Source organism: Aegilops tauschii, chromosome 4 (assembly GCF_002575655.3).
Source record: "Aegilops tauschii subsp. strangulata cultivar AL8/78 chromosome 4, Aet v6.0, whole genome shotgun sequence".
Taxonomy (NCBI): Eukaryota; Viridiplantae; Streptophyta; class Magnoliopsida; order Poales; family Poaceae; genus Aegilops; species Aegilops tauschii.
Window position 1 is genome coordinate 523519841 of NC_053038.3, and position 15430 is coordinate 523535270.

The 15430-nt window shown below is 45.6% G+C and overlaps 1 long non-coding RNA gene and 1 pseudogene across 1 annotated transcript; both read left to right on the forward strand.

Annotated features, from left to right (window-relative positions):
- The first annotated feature begins 645 nt into the window (after nt 1–645).
- Nucleotides 646–2356, forward strand: LOC109747393 (uncharacterized; annotated as a pseudogene).
- A 4781-nt stretch (nt 2357–7137) lies between these two features.
- On the forward strand, nt 7138–13376 carry LOC120963176 (uncharacterized). The gene is made up of 2 exons (XR_005755259.3): nt 7138–9145; nt 13096–13376. It is a non-coding gene; the product is annotated as an uncharacterized lncRNA (long non-coding RNA).
- Nucleotides 13377–15430: the final 2054 nt, after the last annotated feature.

The window sequence follows — 15430 nt, forward strand, 5'->3', positions numbered from 1 at the left end:
AATCATGTATATGAAAAATGTTAAACCTATATTCTTTTAGATATATAACAAAAATATACCTCATGTACGAAAACAATAGACATCAAAATCTGTATTTAAACAAGATTTTAATAATTTATATGAAAAATGTGAAATGTGTATTAGAAAAATGTTCTTCACTTAAAAAAGCGTACAATGTGTAATAAAAAAAGTAGACATGGGTTTAAAAAAATAATAAAGAAAATCAAATAGAAAATAAAAAATCAGAGGAAAACTAGTGAAAAAAGGAAAAAGAAACAAAGAAAACAGGAAAACCAGAGAAAAACAAAGAAAGAAACAAATCAACCTTTGTAGGGAAGGGAAAAGGGAAGAACCAACCCAGTTAAAATGGAGAGAAAACAAAAAAAAAACAAATGAGAAAAAACAAAAGAAAATAGTATAAAAAACCCGAGTAGAGCTAACGGGGAGGCCATATGCGTGCATGCTTCAAAAAGCCGAATATCACGTTTCGTTCGCTAGCTACATGTCCACGGCCCAGTATCACGTTTCGCTCGCTACATGTGCGGGCATGGGCGTGGAACAGCAGTACCACGACACCACGAGTCCGTCGCCTTCTCCGCTCCGCTGCAACTCTTACGTACGATCCAAACCAAGCAGCTAGCGTCAATGGCATCGCCGCCGTCGTGGTCCGATGACCTCCTGGATCTCTTCACCGCCGGCCTCCATGCGGTATGCAGTCCCAGCCGGCGCTCCCTTGCTTCTAAGCCGTCTTCTTCGCCGTGGTCGGAACTCCCAGAGGATATCCTAGGCCTCGTGTTGGCCCGGCTCCCTAACCTGGCAGATCGCGCCCGCTTCCAGGCGGTGTGTCGATCCTGGCGCTCCTCGGCTCCCCCTCCGCCGCAATTGCCGTGGATGCAGACGGTACTGCGTTCCTGGCAAGCAGTTTCCTCTCCGCCTCCGTGGAATTGGATCCACTCCGTGTGCCGCCGTTCGTCCGTCCACTCACATCTGCCGCAGCGGCCTTGGATCGTTCTGCCCGGCGGCTTCTACAATCACGACGGTATCTACACTTACATTAGAGGGTGCACAGGACACGGGTAAATTTTTGCATCTCCATAGCTAGACATCCTCGCATATGTAAAAATTTCTTCTTGATCTAATGTATGGATGATTCTCTTCCCAGGTCCGCTGCTGGCAAGCAGGAGTACACGCCGTTCAAACGCTCCAACATTAACAGCTCCTTCCCTGACAACTTGCGATGCATTGGCTCCACCGACAGCTGGCTCGCCTTCGACTACGCTGATGATAAGAACAAAATTCATACCTACTTCTTGCACAATCCTTTCTTCAAGGATAAGGAAGTTGTGGCTCTCCCGGAGCTGGATGCCATCGTCGGTAATAGTTCCAAGTTACTCATCCGGTCAACTCTGGACGATCTGCTCGTCGTCATAACAATTGGAACTATCCAATCATATTAATCCGTCCGGGGATGGGTGCGTGGTTACCAAGGCCACAAATAACCCCCTTCGTCGACATTATTGACATCGTGCTCCTTGAAAACAAACTCTACGGGATCACCCAGGCAGAGGACCTCTTCTCCTTGAATATAAGCTTTAATGCTGATGGCATACCCACGGTCACCAATATCAAGCACCACATCAAATCCGGCGATACTAATTCCAGTGTGGAGAGCGACGTAGATGAGGACCCGGACCGTTATGGTGAGAATGAAGAGGATCGCCGTCATCGCAACTTGTATGAATTGGGGACAACTGGAGACAACATGATCAACGATGGCATCTTGTGTGATGAGATGCCTTACCCTCCCAATGATCACCTCGCCACATTTTGGTACTTCCTTGAGTCGTGTGGGAAGCTAATCTTGGTGAAGCGTCAATTACAATTTCCTAAATGTTGTTATGTCAAATTCACTCATAAGGTGGAGGTTTTTGAAGCAGATTTCAGCACATGCACATGGTTGCGGGCGCTAGGTGGGCTAGGCGACCAAGCACTTTTCATCAGCAAACGCTTCAGCAAATCTGTTTCTGCTTTTGGAGAGATAGAGGAGGATGCTATTTGTTTTATTGATACGGGTGAGGTGTTCAACATAAAATCCCAAACTCAAAGCCGGCCAGTAGAAAGAAGCGTCGATTCCCGTGGGTTAACATGGATCTTCTCTCCATGCTAGCTGTAAGAGTACACTACTAGATGTTGAAAAAGGAATTATTTATCTTAAGTATTCCTTTTTTTGTTTGAAAATCTGCCCCTAAGGATCTCGATTTCATTAAAAAAAAAGAGGGTTGCCCGGCCAATAAACGGAAAACGGGGCTAAAACCGTTACAATAGCCCACCAAAATAGACCAACATGGCCACCCACACGGAGATACACAAACGTCTTAGAGAAGAACCACAAAGTCGAGGTCGTCAACAAGTGTCATCGTCATCACTCCTCCACGAGCCAGCGACTCCGACTTCACCATTGACCTCCGCCAACGAAGCCCTCGTCGCCACAAACACCGAAACCCATGTTGGCCCATGCCAAACAGTCGACCGCCAGTGTAGGCGCCAGGCAGCTTCGACTGGGAAGACAACTAAAAGACAGGAGAAATGGACAGAGTTGGCGCCGACCAACACCTCCTCAAAGACCACCAACCACTTGTCATCATCACCACCTAGCACTCCAGGGAAGCTCCGACTCCGCGACAACATGGCGAGACGTAGGAGAGACCTGTCGAGCACGTCGGGGAAGAACCGACAACTCAAGCCCTGCCACAACCCTGCACCATTGGCCATCATCATCATTGCTAAACCGGACGTCACACCACCACATTGCCGGTTGGGCACCTGCCGACCGCAACGTTGTGACCGTCTAGCACATGGAGAGCATGAACGAGAACCAAAGGTCTTCCAGAGGACGGCCCAAAGAGGGAAGCGACGATGACGATGTCGTCGCCCAACCTGACGGGGCCATAGGCTTTCACCCGAAGAACTGAATCCGAGAGTGTGCAGAGGTGAACTCCACAAAGACGCCTCCAAGAAGGTGCAACAACATCCGTCGCAGTCGGCCGACAAGCTTTCGCCCGGAGCACCGCCCAACACCACACTCCACGCACCATGCATCCGCTATCCTGCACACCTCCCACGAAGCCACTGTGCCGACTGCCCGCGAGAGCCACGACAACCATTTTCTCACCGCCAAACAACGTCAGCAACCTGAATCCAGCTGCCCAACCAGAACCAGCAACCTCCAGAATACGCACCGTAACACCCATGCAGCAGGCCGCCGTCAGAAGTCAGAGGGCGCACACCAGCTAGCTAGAGCAACCCCGGCCGCCGACCTGCTGTGCTAGCTTGGTCGGATCCAGAGGGCAGGGGCGAAGTCGCGGTCGAAAGCACCTGAGGCCACCTCCATAGGACCGGACTAGGGGGCCGCTAGATCCACAAGAGCGTGCCATTGGGGGGCCGCCGAACCGCGCCATGGGAGACGCTGGTCGCCGGAGCGGAGCAGTCGAGCCATTGGAGCCTCCCTCACCACAGGACGCTCGGTGCACGAAGGAGCTCCCTGCCGCCACTGTCCGCCAGCCGGGCTTAGCCCGCCGACATCTTCCGGTGGCGGCGATGGGGGAGGAGGAGCACGGAGGGGCGGCGGTGGCGGGCTAGGGTTCCGCCCGAGCCGCCGCAGGAGCGACACGGGCATGAGGCTGAAGCATGTATGCTACGCTTTGTCTTAAGTATTCCTTATCCATTACTTTCTTCATCACTTTCAATAGTCAATACACTCAACGGGAATCCGTTCGTGCTCCCGAGAGCGCATGCTCGTGCGCGCGAAAATATTTTTAGAAATGTAAAAAAAATGCAACAAAAATTATATGTGTTTTTTTGTCACATCCAAATGCTACATATAAATTCGTAGGTAAAAAAAACTTAAAAGTTTGGCATGTGCAAAACACACACACACAAAATGTTACCCCAAAATGTCATCGTAAATTTGTTTTTTCATCGGCGAAACACAGCCGCTCCGTTTCACATGAAAGTTTTCAAGGACGTTTGCGACACTAACACAAACATCCACAAAAAAGTTCAGATTTTTTTTGAAAACATGTACTATATATATTTTGTTTTCTATTCATATGGGAGCGTGCGCTCCCGGGAGCCAAAACGCCATTCTCGCTCACTCAAGTCTAAGATGCCTTTATGTCTGTTTTTCCACACTATAATGCATGTTTGCATAGGATGATCATTGCAAATGCTCTTTAATACATGTTTGCTTCAGGCGATGTGCATTTCTATCTCCTTGCTTTTAGTTTCACATTGTTCATAAAGCAGATTCACCATCCACCAACACGAAGATAAAAAGTGTACATTGTTACTATTAGAATTGATGTAGAATAGGGATAGTGTTGGGTCTAGCCTTTTATGAACAGCTTACAAATGAGCGAATTTGGAAACAAAAAATAATAATACCATTCACATATGTATACACTCTATATGCATAATTATTTTCATTAAATTTTCAACTGTATAAATATGGACACCCGGCCATGGTTTTCACTTTCAGGGAAGATTTCAATGAAATTCACTGAATTTCACTAATTTCAGCAGTCGCTGAAATATTTACCTTTCGGCGAAAATATTTTAGCAATTTCAGTAGTACACATGAATTCATTTTTTTCAAATTTCAAAAATTCAAATATTTAGTTGAATTCAAGTGAATATTTCGGCTTCTGGCGGAAACGCAGACTGAAATCACTGAAATTCATTGAATTTCGATGATTTCGGTTGATGCTGAAATTTTTTCTGAAAGTGAAACTGAAAATCTTGGACCCGACAAACCATGTGAGTATTTTTGGATTTTCTTTTGTTATGTTCTTACAAAAGCGTTAGTTGTTCCTGTGTCGATCCCTCAACATGGTTACATAATTGCTTATAAAAAGCACGGTTACAGATGATATCTATCATTCTTAAAAAATTACTCCCCACTACTTTCTATTCTTTCACCATGCACACTATCTACATCAGTGATGTGACACATCATCCTTCCATCCTCACTATCCTAATTATCTTTACATGCAGCACATCCACGTCACTATAGTGCCATGCCATTGTTTTCTCTCTCTTTAGATTAACAAACGCCCAGCCGTGTTATTATTTTGGGGGATGATAGGCACCGGCGCGCCGGCCCAAACTTCGGGCCGGTCGCATCCCAGCCGTATGATGCGAGCTGCGCGGCCGTCAGATTTCGCCAGAAAAAACGATTCGCCCAGCTCACCCTGCGCCCTTTCCCTACCTCCTGAATCTCACGGCCGTTGACCAAAAATCTATGGATTGGTCCCCACCACGACGCCGCTCCTCGCCGGCGGCAGCGCCGTGCCTCCAGCTTGCGGTCGCCATGGTCATCGTCGCTGGCAGGGTCACGCTGCTCGCCAGATCGCCACGACTTGCCGCCCTTGCTACCGGGTTGCATCAAACCTCCTCCCCCGTGGGACCGCCATTCTAGCAACCCCGGTGACCTTGCAGCGTGTCTTGCCACCATGGCCGTTGCAGCTGCCGCGGTGACCCGTCATGGCTCTAAAAAACCTTTGGTTGTCGCAACTTTGGACTTGCTGATTCCAGCAAAACAAGATGTTGTTTGAAGCAACATTGCTCGCCGGCTGCATGAAAAATTGACTCAGCGATACCAGCAATAAAAAATGCTAACATCTCTGGAAAACACGGGCTCCAGCAAAAAATTCTGATGGTTCCAGCAAAAACATATACTGGTTGAAGCAAAACTGCTCGCCGGTTGTATCAAAAATTGCTTATCGATCCCAACGAAGAAAAAATGTTTCCGTACTCGCATCCATGGAAATCGCATGTTCCAGCAAAAATGGTTGATGGTTCCAGCAAAAACAATGGATGGTTGAAGCAAAAGAAAAATGCATGATGGTTCCGTCACAGACGTAGCACCGTGCGGTGCCGGTTGCAGCTTCGGGGACCAATGGTTGTTGGATCCACCATCGCCTGTTCCAGCATCCCGTTGTAGATGGTTCCAGCAATTCGATGGCCGGTTGTAGCATCCACAAATGTTGGTTCCAGCATTGTCGTGGCCGGTTCCAGCATCAGCCATGGCCATGGTCGCCGGTAGCAAACCGCCACCGCCCATCCCAGCACCCTCCATGGCCGGTTCCAACAAATGGGGGCCGCCTTTCCAGCATCTGCTGGTGCCTGATGTAGCACCGCGGCGTCCGCGCATCTTCTTCACTTCAGCATCGGTGGTGCCACCGCCGTGTTGCCGGTCGAGGTCGTTGCAGCTCCGGCGACAGGCTTCTCTTCCGGAAAGAACACGGCTGGTCGCCAAAGTAAATTAGTGATCGTTTCCTCTTCGTATTCCCTAATCGACGGGTTAGTCTAAGCGACGCTCTTCCATGAGCTGATTCTCTCCACTTCGTCTCTCAGGATAAAAAAAGTCATCATCGCGTCCTTATCATCTCTCCATCTTGATCTCCTGTGTTGTTCTCTGCCCATGCTGCCAGCGGCCTCGCGGCGCATCGCGCCTCCCCCCTGACCTCCTCCTGCCGCCCCATGTGCCTTGCCGAGGGATTAGTGGTTGCTGACGATCTATTGGCGCGCCATGCCGTTGACATACTGCTGCGGAGGACGGAGGGGTGGTCGTGTGGTCGCCTGCCGCAATCTGGATCCTGAGCGCGGCCGCGCTGCTCTCCTCCTCTAGAATTTTTGATTTCTGTTCAAGTGACTCTGGTAAGTGGTGTATATGATGATTCGTTTTGTAAATACTAAAGAAGCAAATTGTTTGCCACACCCCGATACACCATTAGACTCTCATAAGGCTGTTGGTCATCCATTGTTTTTTACCAGGTAGCTGGATGCTCAGTCCAAGATCTGCACGACTATTGGTGACTACTAAGTGTTTCCCCAGTTCTCTGTTTTAGCTACCTGATAAAGGGTACCTATCCAAGGAATGAATCGTCAGTCCAACATAAAAGTTCCAAGATGCCTCTCCCCGATTGGGGAGAAAAGACATCAAAAAAAGACATGGAAAAAGTGGACAACACAAAAAGGGAAGCGGGTTTTAGCAATACGCTTTCCCGAGCTTTCTTTCCTATAAATAGTACGCCTCTCCTCTGCTTTGAGAGAGAGTGCGACCCCAATGAGGACTTAGGGTTTCCCCTTCCCCCGCCGCCGCTTGGTGAGAGGGAAGAAGGAGAGATGATGAGCAAAGGGCCTGGTGGATATCGGGGAGGAGGAAGATTAATGGAGGGGGAAGAGATATTTTCCAGTATAGAAGGAAGGAAGAGGACCTAGATAGAATCAGAGAGAACTACCACAACAATGAGAGAGGCGGGGGAGATTCGGATACAGAGATGGATCGAGGAAATCTGTTCAGTAGGGGGAGGAAGAGAAGAATGAGATGGCAGATCTGATGATGCCTGGGAGCTCCAAGGAAGAAACTGTGAAGAGATCAGATGAGGAACATATGAAAAAGGAGCTTAAAGGCAAAGATGATATTACGGCGCTGGTTTCTTCTTTCGATCTGATCCAACAGAATCGCTGCCCTCCCTAGAAGCAGCCAAGGCAATTTACCTGATGAGACCAAGAGAGTGCTTGCTGGAGGAAAAGAACACATAGAAAAAAGTGAAGCTGCTACGGATAGGGGAAATAACCAAGGGCGGAAAGGGTGGAATCAGAACAACAGATTTGGGCAAAAAGAGAATATGGAGCAAAACAAAGCTGGGGGGAACTAAAGAATGATTTGCAATAAGTGTAAAGACACCAGACATCTGACTAGGGACTATAAGTTACCTAATTGCATCATTTGTGGCAAGAACTCCCATGTTACTGAGGAATGTGCATGGCTGAAGCAAATCAAACCTACCCCAAAGTTTCTTGGATATGCTGCCAGAGGTCTTGGTGTGCTGCTGGTACAGAATTCTAAAGAGGTGGTCAGTAGTGAACAGACTAATCCTATGGCCATTGTGAATATTTTTTCAGGGGAGATCAATGAAACACAGTTTTTGGAGGGTTTCAATTATATTTTCAGTTGGAACTGGCAATGGAGATGCAAAAAACATGGAGACAGAGCCTATTTGATGAGATTCCCTAACAAGAGCAGACTGACAGAGCTCCACAAATTTGGAAACTTTAACTTGCTGGGAACCAATGTTGTGATCAATGTTGATAGTTGGACCTATGACACTCAGGCTATTGGCAAGTTACATACAGTGTGGGTGCAGTTTGGAAAAATCCCAGAGTGCTTTAGGCACTTTTTTGGAATGTGTGAGGTGGCTGCTTCTATTGGTCCTGTCTTAGCAATTTATATGACTACTATCATGAAAGAAAAAATCAGGGCTAAAGTGGGAGTCAGAGATTATGAAAAAATACCCCACCATACTGAGATAACTGACAAGGACTTGATGATATACAAAATCAATATGGAATTAGAAGAGGTGGTTGGACAGGGGTGGTATGAAGAAAAAAAGAAGTTTGAGAACATGGAGACTGAATCAGATAAAAATAACTATGGGAGGACAGAAAAAGATCAAGATTGGAGAAATGGGATCAGAAGGGTTTAAGGAAAATATCTCTCTGGGGAGTGTGGGGCTCAAACAATTTGAAGAAATGCAGCAGCAAAATGAGGAAATATTGAAGATACAGAAAGATTATCTGTTGGAAGTGGATTTGAGGAAGAAAGTTGAGGCTGAGCTAGATAAAGTTTTAAAAACATTCCAAGAAGTAGAAGAAATCAGATGCAGAAATGATGCCTGGAGAGCTGTGGAGGAAAAGAAGAGCACTAATTGGGAAAAAGAGAAAAAGGATTTGCTAGAAATGATTCAAGGCCAACAGGAGCTTATTAACAAGTGCATGTAAAATATTGATGCTTGGGAAGATGAAGATATCTATGAAGAAGACTTAGGTGAGAAAAATGGACTCGAGTATGAAACTCCACAGGAACCCACTGCTGATGCATACACAGAACCAGTGGATTATTCAGCAAGCCAAGACTCGGTGGAATCCTTAGGCTCGAAGTTAGGTATTCACAAAAGGGAGGAAAATGACAAGGACAAAGATAAGGATGGACCTACTAGAAGAAGTGATAGAAACCTATACAAGAAGGACTCTAAAATAGAAGATCTGGCCAAGGAAAGGGCTGCTGAAAAAGACAATTATGGTAAGATCTCTACTCTTTCAAATGAAAAAATTTCTTTATATGATATGGCAAGCAAAGTTGGGATTGATTTGGGGTGTGCTTTAGATATGGTTACACATAATCTAGACCTTATCTCTAATATGGAGCAGGCTAGAAGAGATATTTATCTCCAAAATTCAATTAATAAAAACAGGGAGGAGAAAAAGGAGGACTCTCCAAGTCTCATTGACATTGGAGATGTTGAACTGGAAGATTTGTATTTAGAAGGAGATAACACTGGGGAGGATGATGTAGAGCAAGAACATTATGATAAACTTGATTTTTTTTCTCTATTAACAAAAAAATGAGAGGTGGGATGCCAGCCTTTGGAGCTGGAGAAAAATCCATCTTGAGTGGAGGGAACAAGGGGAGGAAAAAAATGGAAAAAAATGAGAGGCCTATTTTGGAATGTGAGAGGAATTGGGCAAGATATTAAAAATAATTTTATTAGAGATACCATCCTAGAGAAACAACTGGATTTTGTTGGGCTCCAGGAAACTATCAAAAGTGATTTCACAAAAAATGAGTTGCACAACCTTGCTGGAGGGAGAAATTTCCTCTGGGAATGGATTGCCCCTAGAGGGAAATCTGGTGGAATCTTAGTAGGGGTCAATAATGATTGTTTTGATGTGATACAGGTAGAAAAAGGAATTTATTTTGTTGAAATTCATCTGTTTGACAAAATAGCTAAATTTAGCTGGAATCTAGTTACAGTTTATGGTGATGCTAAAAAAGATGGGAAAGCATCCTTCTTGGCAGAACTCTCTAGATTTTATCAAGACAATCCACAACCTTGTGTAATTGGGGGGGGGGGACTTTAATCTTATCAGAAACAGTTCTGAAAGAATAAACCTGGAGGACTGGATCATTTTAGCTTTGTCTTTAATGCTATTATTGAACATGTTGGGCTTAGAGACCTCTCTTTGAATGGAAGAAAATACACCTGGGCAAATAATCTGCCTGAACCCACATATGAAAAACTTGACAAAATTTTAATCTGCCCTGATTGGGAAGACAAATACCCCTTGACCATGGTGAATGCCATGGAAAGGGAGATATCTGACCACACCCCTTCGTTGTTAGACACTGGTGACCATAAAAAAGCCAGCCCATTTTCAGATTTGAAAATGCCTGGATGCTTATGGAAGGTTTTAAAGATTTTGTGGAAAAAAATTGGAATATTAAATGTAAAGGATCTAGCTTAGACAGGTGGCAAATTAAAATGAGAAACATTAGACAGAAAATCAGAGGATGGGTTATCAATGCAAATGCTGCTTACAGAAAAAGGAAGAAAGAATTGCTGGAGTTGTTACATGAGATAGACAAAAAAGCTTAAAATAATGGTCTTAGTGCACAAGATAGAGAGATTCAGAGGAATTGGAGGAAAGAACTGAAGATATCCTTAAAATGGAGGAAATTAAATGGCTGCAAAGATATAAAGATAGAGAGATAAAAGAGGGAGACTCTAATACTAGATACTACCATGCCAAGGTTAATGGCAGAAGAAGGAAAAATAGGACAACTACTCTAGAACATGAGGGAGAGCTCATTGAGGGTGATGCTAAACTCATGGAACACGTTACAAATTATAATAAAACCCTATTTGGTCAAGCTGACAAGTCCAGCATTAAATTGGACATACAAAACCCCGAGGGCATTTCCCCACAGGAAGAATATGATTTGATCAAACCTTTTGGTGTAGAAGAGATCAGGGATGTGGTTTTCAATATGAAAAAAAACAAAAGTCTAGGCCCTGATGGATTTGCTGTAGATTTCTACCAGCATTTTTGGGAGTTGCTCAAGACAGACTTAAAAGAAATTTTAGATGATTTTCATAGTGGCAAAGTTGACTTGGCCAGATTGAATTATGGGATTATTACCCTAGTACCAAAGGTTATAGATGCTAGACAAATCCAAAAGTTTAGACCAATTTGTCTTTTGAATGTCAGTTTCAAGATTATCACTAAAGTGCTGATGAATAGATTGAGCAAAGTTGTTAACCCAATTATTTCTCCAATTCAAACTGCCTTTGTGAAAGGAATATATATATTATGGGGGGTTGTGATACTACATGAGGCTCTTAATTCCATTCACACTAAAAAATAAAGTGCTATGCTATTCAAAGTTGATTTTGAAACAACGTATGACAAGATCAAATGGCCTTTTGTCCATAATATGGTCAAATTAAAAAAATTCCCTGATAAATGGTGTGACTGGGTAATGCACACGATGAGGGGGGGACATGTTGGAGTCAAAGTAAACGATGACATAGGTCCATACTTCAAAACGTTTAAAGGGCTTAGATAGGGCGATTCTTTATCTCCCCTGCTGTTTGATCTTGCAGTTGATGCCCTTGCCATTATTTTAGATAAAGCTAGAACGGAAGGGTTTGTGAAAGGAGTACTTACTGATTACCATGAAAGTGGGGTTAATATGTTACAATACGCGAATGACACTATTTTCCTGATTCAAGATGATGAAAATTCTGCTAGGAATCTGAAATTTATTTTAACTGCTTTTGAACAGATGTCTGGCTTGACAATTAACTTTCATAAAAGTGAAATATTCTTGTTTGGGGGAGCTATAGAAAAGAAAGACTTATATCAGGACATTTTCACCTGCATCCTGGGAGAGACACCCCTGAAATATCTTGGCTTACCTGTGTCCAACAAAAGAATAAGAAATAAAATGTGGAAAAGTGTAACTGAGAAAATTGAGAAAAGATGTGCCTGTTGGCAGGGTAGACTACTAAATATTGCAGGTAGAGTCATTTTGGTGCAATCCTGCTTATCCAATATTCCTATATACATGATGTCATTTTATCTTTTACCAGCTGGAGTTAGAAAAAGATAGATTTCTACAGAGCCAGGATGGTATGGCAATCAGAAGAGGATAAAAAGAAGTACCACCTAGTGAACTGGAGAACCTGTTGCCTTCCAAAACAGCAAGGGGGGCTGGGGATTACCAAAATTAAGATGTTTAACATTGCTTTGCTAGCTAAGTGGTTATGGAAAATAGAGAACGATGAGGGATTTTGGCAGGGGATTATCAAAAAAAAATGTGTGGGGGACAAATGTCTCTCTGGAATTAAACATAAAGTGGGGACTCCCAGTTTTGGTCTAATATCCTGGAAGTTAGAAAATACTTTTACCCACATATAAAAAAAATTGGGGGATGGAAAAAAATACTAGGTTTTGGGAAGATTGGTGGGTAGGGGATAAACCTCTTAAAGAGGCTTACCCTTCTTTATTCTTTATTAATAATGATCATGGGATAACGGTTAGAGATGCTGTAGATAAAGGTTGGAGTGGTTTTACTTTCCGGAGATCACTTTATGGTGACACTGAGCAACTCTGGAATAGCTTGAAAGTGAGATGTGAGGAAGTTCTGATGCATGGAGGTAAAGATGAACCTATGTGGATGCTGACCAATGATAGAAAGTTTTCTGTCAAGTCTTCATATAGACATTTGATTAAGATTGATGTGGGGTTTCCCAGGAAATTCCTGTGGAAAATTAAAGTGCCTGCTAAAATTAGATTCTTCCTATGGCTTATGGAAGGAAAAGCATACTTACCAGAGATAATTTGTGGAAAAGAGGCTGGAAAGGAGATAAACATTGCGTGTTCTGCGGTAAAGATGAAACAATTGATCACTTGTTTTTCTCTTGCTCGGTAGCCAAAATTATCTGGGCATTAGTAAGATGTGCGTTTGATTTAAAAAGTACTCCTAGAGATCTTGATGATTGTCTTGGACACTGGCTTAAAAATTTCCAGGAAGATAGTAAGAAGCTTGTACTGGTTGGTATCTCAGCGCTGTTATGGGCGATCTGGAGATGTAGAAATGATGTCATTTTTGAGAGGGAAAAAATTTCTGACCCAATGGGAATTGTGAAAATGCTATGTGGATGGATTTCTGACTAGGCTATTTTGCAGAAAAGGGACCCAGAGGTAAAAATGTTGATGCTGGGGGCAAAACTCATCGTGCAAGTAGCAAGTGATGTCTACAAGGCTGCGCAAGGTTGGCGTTTTGGAGTTCTTCGAATTTAACAGTGACAAGAATGAAGACTACTTCTTCTTTTGGTGCTCTGACGAAGTGAAGCGGGGAGACAGTGCATTCCTCTGGCCCTGGATTCCGGCTTCTTTTCTTTCTGTAGCTCCGGCTTCGCTCTGTTTTACTTTGAAACTCTCTATGGCTTGTGATATGACTAGCTTAAGTGTGCGGGTTTAAAAACATATTGGATGCTGTTTCGCTGGTTTCTTTAATGGAAATCGGAGGGGAAACCCTCTTTTGCTAAAAAAAATATAAAAGTTCCACACCCAAGGTCATCTTATATCAGAGGAACACTTTATGTACAAACCATGTGAATCCAAGGATCCCTCGATCTGCCACCACCGCAAGGATGCGCCTGGATCTTGCCTTGAACTCCTGCACGCTGAATAATCTCGCCCGAGCGCCCTCGTCCATCCGTGTGACCCCCTCCCCTGTGGGGTTAGCCAGCAGCGGCGGCGCCGCCCTCCCACTCACTCTCATCTCCCCTGTGGGGGTCGCCGGCGGCGGCGGCGCCGCCCTCTCACTCACTCTCATCTTCCGTCGCCGCCAGGTCGCCTAGACGACCGCGGGAGCTCCAGTTTTTTTTTCTTCGGTCTGAAAATAACTGTTGCCTAGAGTACTGGGTCCCCTCATATTTGACTTTTGAGGGATGGGTTAAAGATGTTCTAAGTCCCTGGATACTCAATGAAACAACAGGCACGGGGCAACTGGTGTGCCCTGGGTTGCACGGAGAATGACGTGTACGTGATTACTGCCTTCGTCCTGGTTTATTGGTCTTCTTTGTAATTTGTGTTATATTTTGACCAAAAATTTAACTGACAAAATGTTAGCGCATGTAAGCAAAAAATATATCGTTGAATTCGTATTTGAACATAGTGTTCAATGATATAATTTTTTATGACATGCATAAACATTTGTTAGTTATAAATTTACGGTCAAAATTTAGCACAAAATACAATGAGGACCAATAAACCAGGACGGAGGTAGTATGTCCTAGGCTGCACGGATGTACCAACTCCTCTCCGATGGGAGTAGGAAGTGGAATGGCGATTCGACTTGCCGCCTTAGTGATTTGGTGGGTGAGAGGGGAGGGGGAGGGGGGATAATTATGGTCTATAATTGTTCGATGAGTTTTTCTCAAATTATTTGGAAGGACTCACATAAATTATTTATTTTAATCGCGGGTGAATTTTATGTGCAGAACATACTCATGCAGTGGTGGAGGTGGTGGTTCGTGCTGGTGGTGGCGTCGGCGGCGGTGTGGTCTTCGGCCGTCCTTGCGTCCGGCGGCCGTTGGCGGCGAGGGTGGTGGGGCTGGCTCGGGGCAGCCCCTCGGTGTCCCGACGTAGATGTGTGCTGCCACGGCGTGGTGGTGGTCCATCGCGGTGGTCTGGGTCGTTTCACGACAGCGGCTGGACTTCTTCGGCGTCTGCCTGTCGGTGAGCGCCCTTGACGACCTTCGATTCATCTCCCCGTCGTTTGCGCACAACCTTCATCGGAGGGTTGGCCCTCTCCCAGCTGCGACCCATCGCTCGTCTCGCGCCCGGCAGCAGGACCGAGCTCGTCTCGCGCCCGACAGCAGGACCGAGCTCATCTCGGGCCCGGCAGCAGGACGGGTCGATGGTGGCCAGTTTTGGCCGGCCTATTGGGTCTCGACGCTGGGGATAGCTCAGGGGTGCGAAAGGCGGTTCCGTTCCACTAGCATGTTTGGTTGGGGTAGCGTTGGGTGGTGGGTGAGGTGGAATCAAGGTCCTGGATGCCGGGGCGGCGGCCCTGGTGGTGGTGTCGTGGTGCTCCTGGGCAAAACCCGTGGCTTGGTGCTGCCTGGTGGCCATGGCCGTGTGGGCGGCGTGGTAGCCAGGGTGTGATGTTCGGTGGCGGTGAATATTGGCTGGGGTGAAAACCTGTTCTATCTTCGGACGGACTGGCGGCGGTGAAGCTCGTTCCCTTCTTGAAGGCGTCGTCGCGACTCTCACTACCCGTCGTGTTGCTCCAGGGGAAACTCTGATCCTTGGGTCGGGCGGTGGTGGCGCCTCGGTGTCGTAACCTTCCTGTAGGCACCGCCTTGGAGCCCACGGTTCGTCGTATGTAACTTCTTCACTTCGTGGTGGCGTGTTCAGGGTTGAGGCCCCCGGTTGCTCATGTAGTGCTAGGGGTGGTGTTGCTGCGCTCAACGCCTATGTATCCTGCCTTGGGTGTGTGCGTGTGTTTCGATGG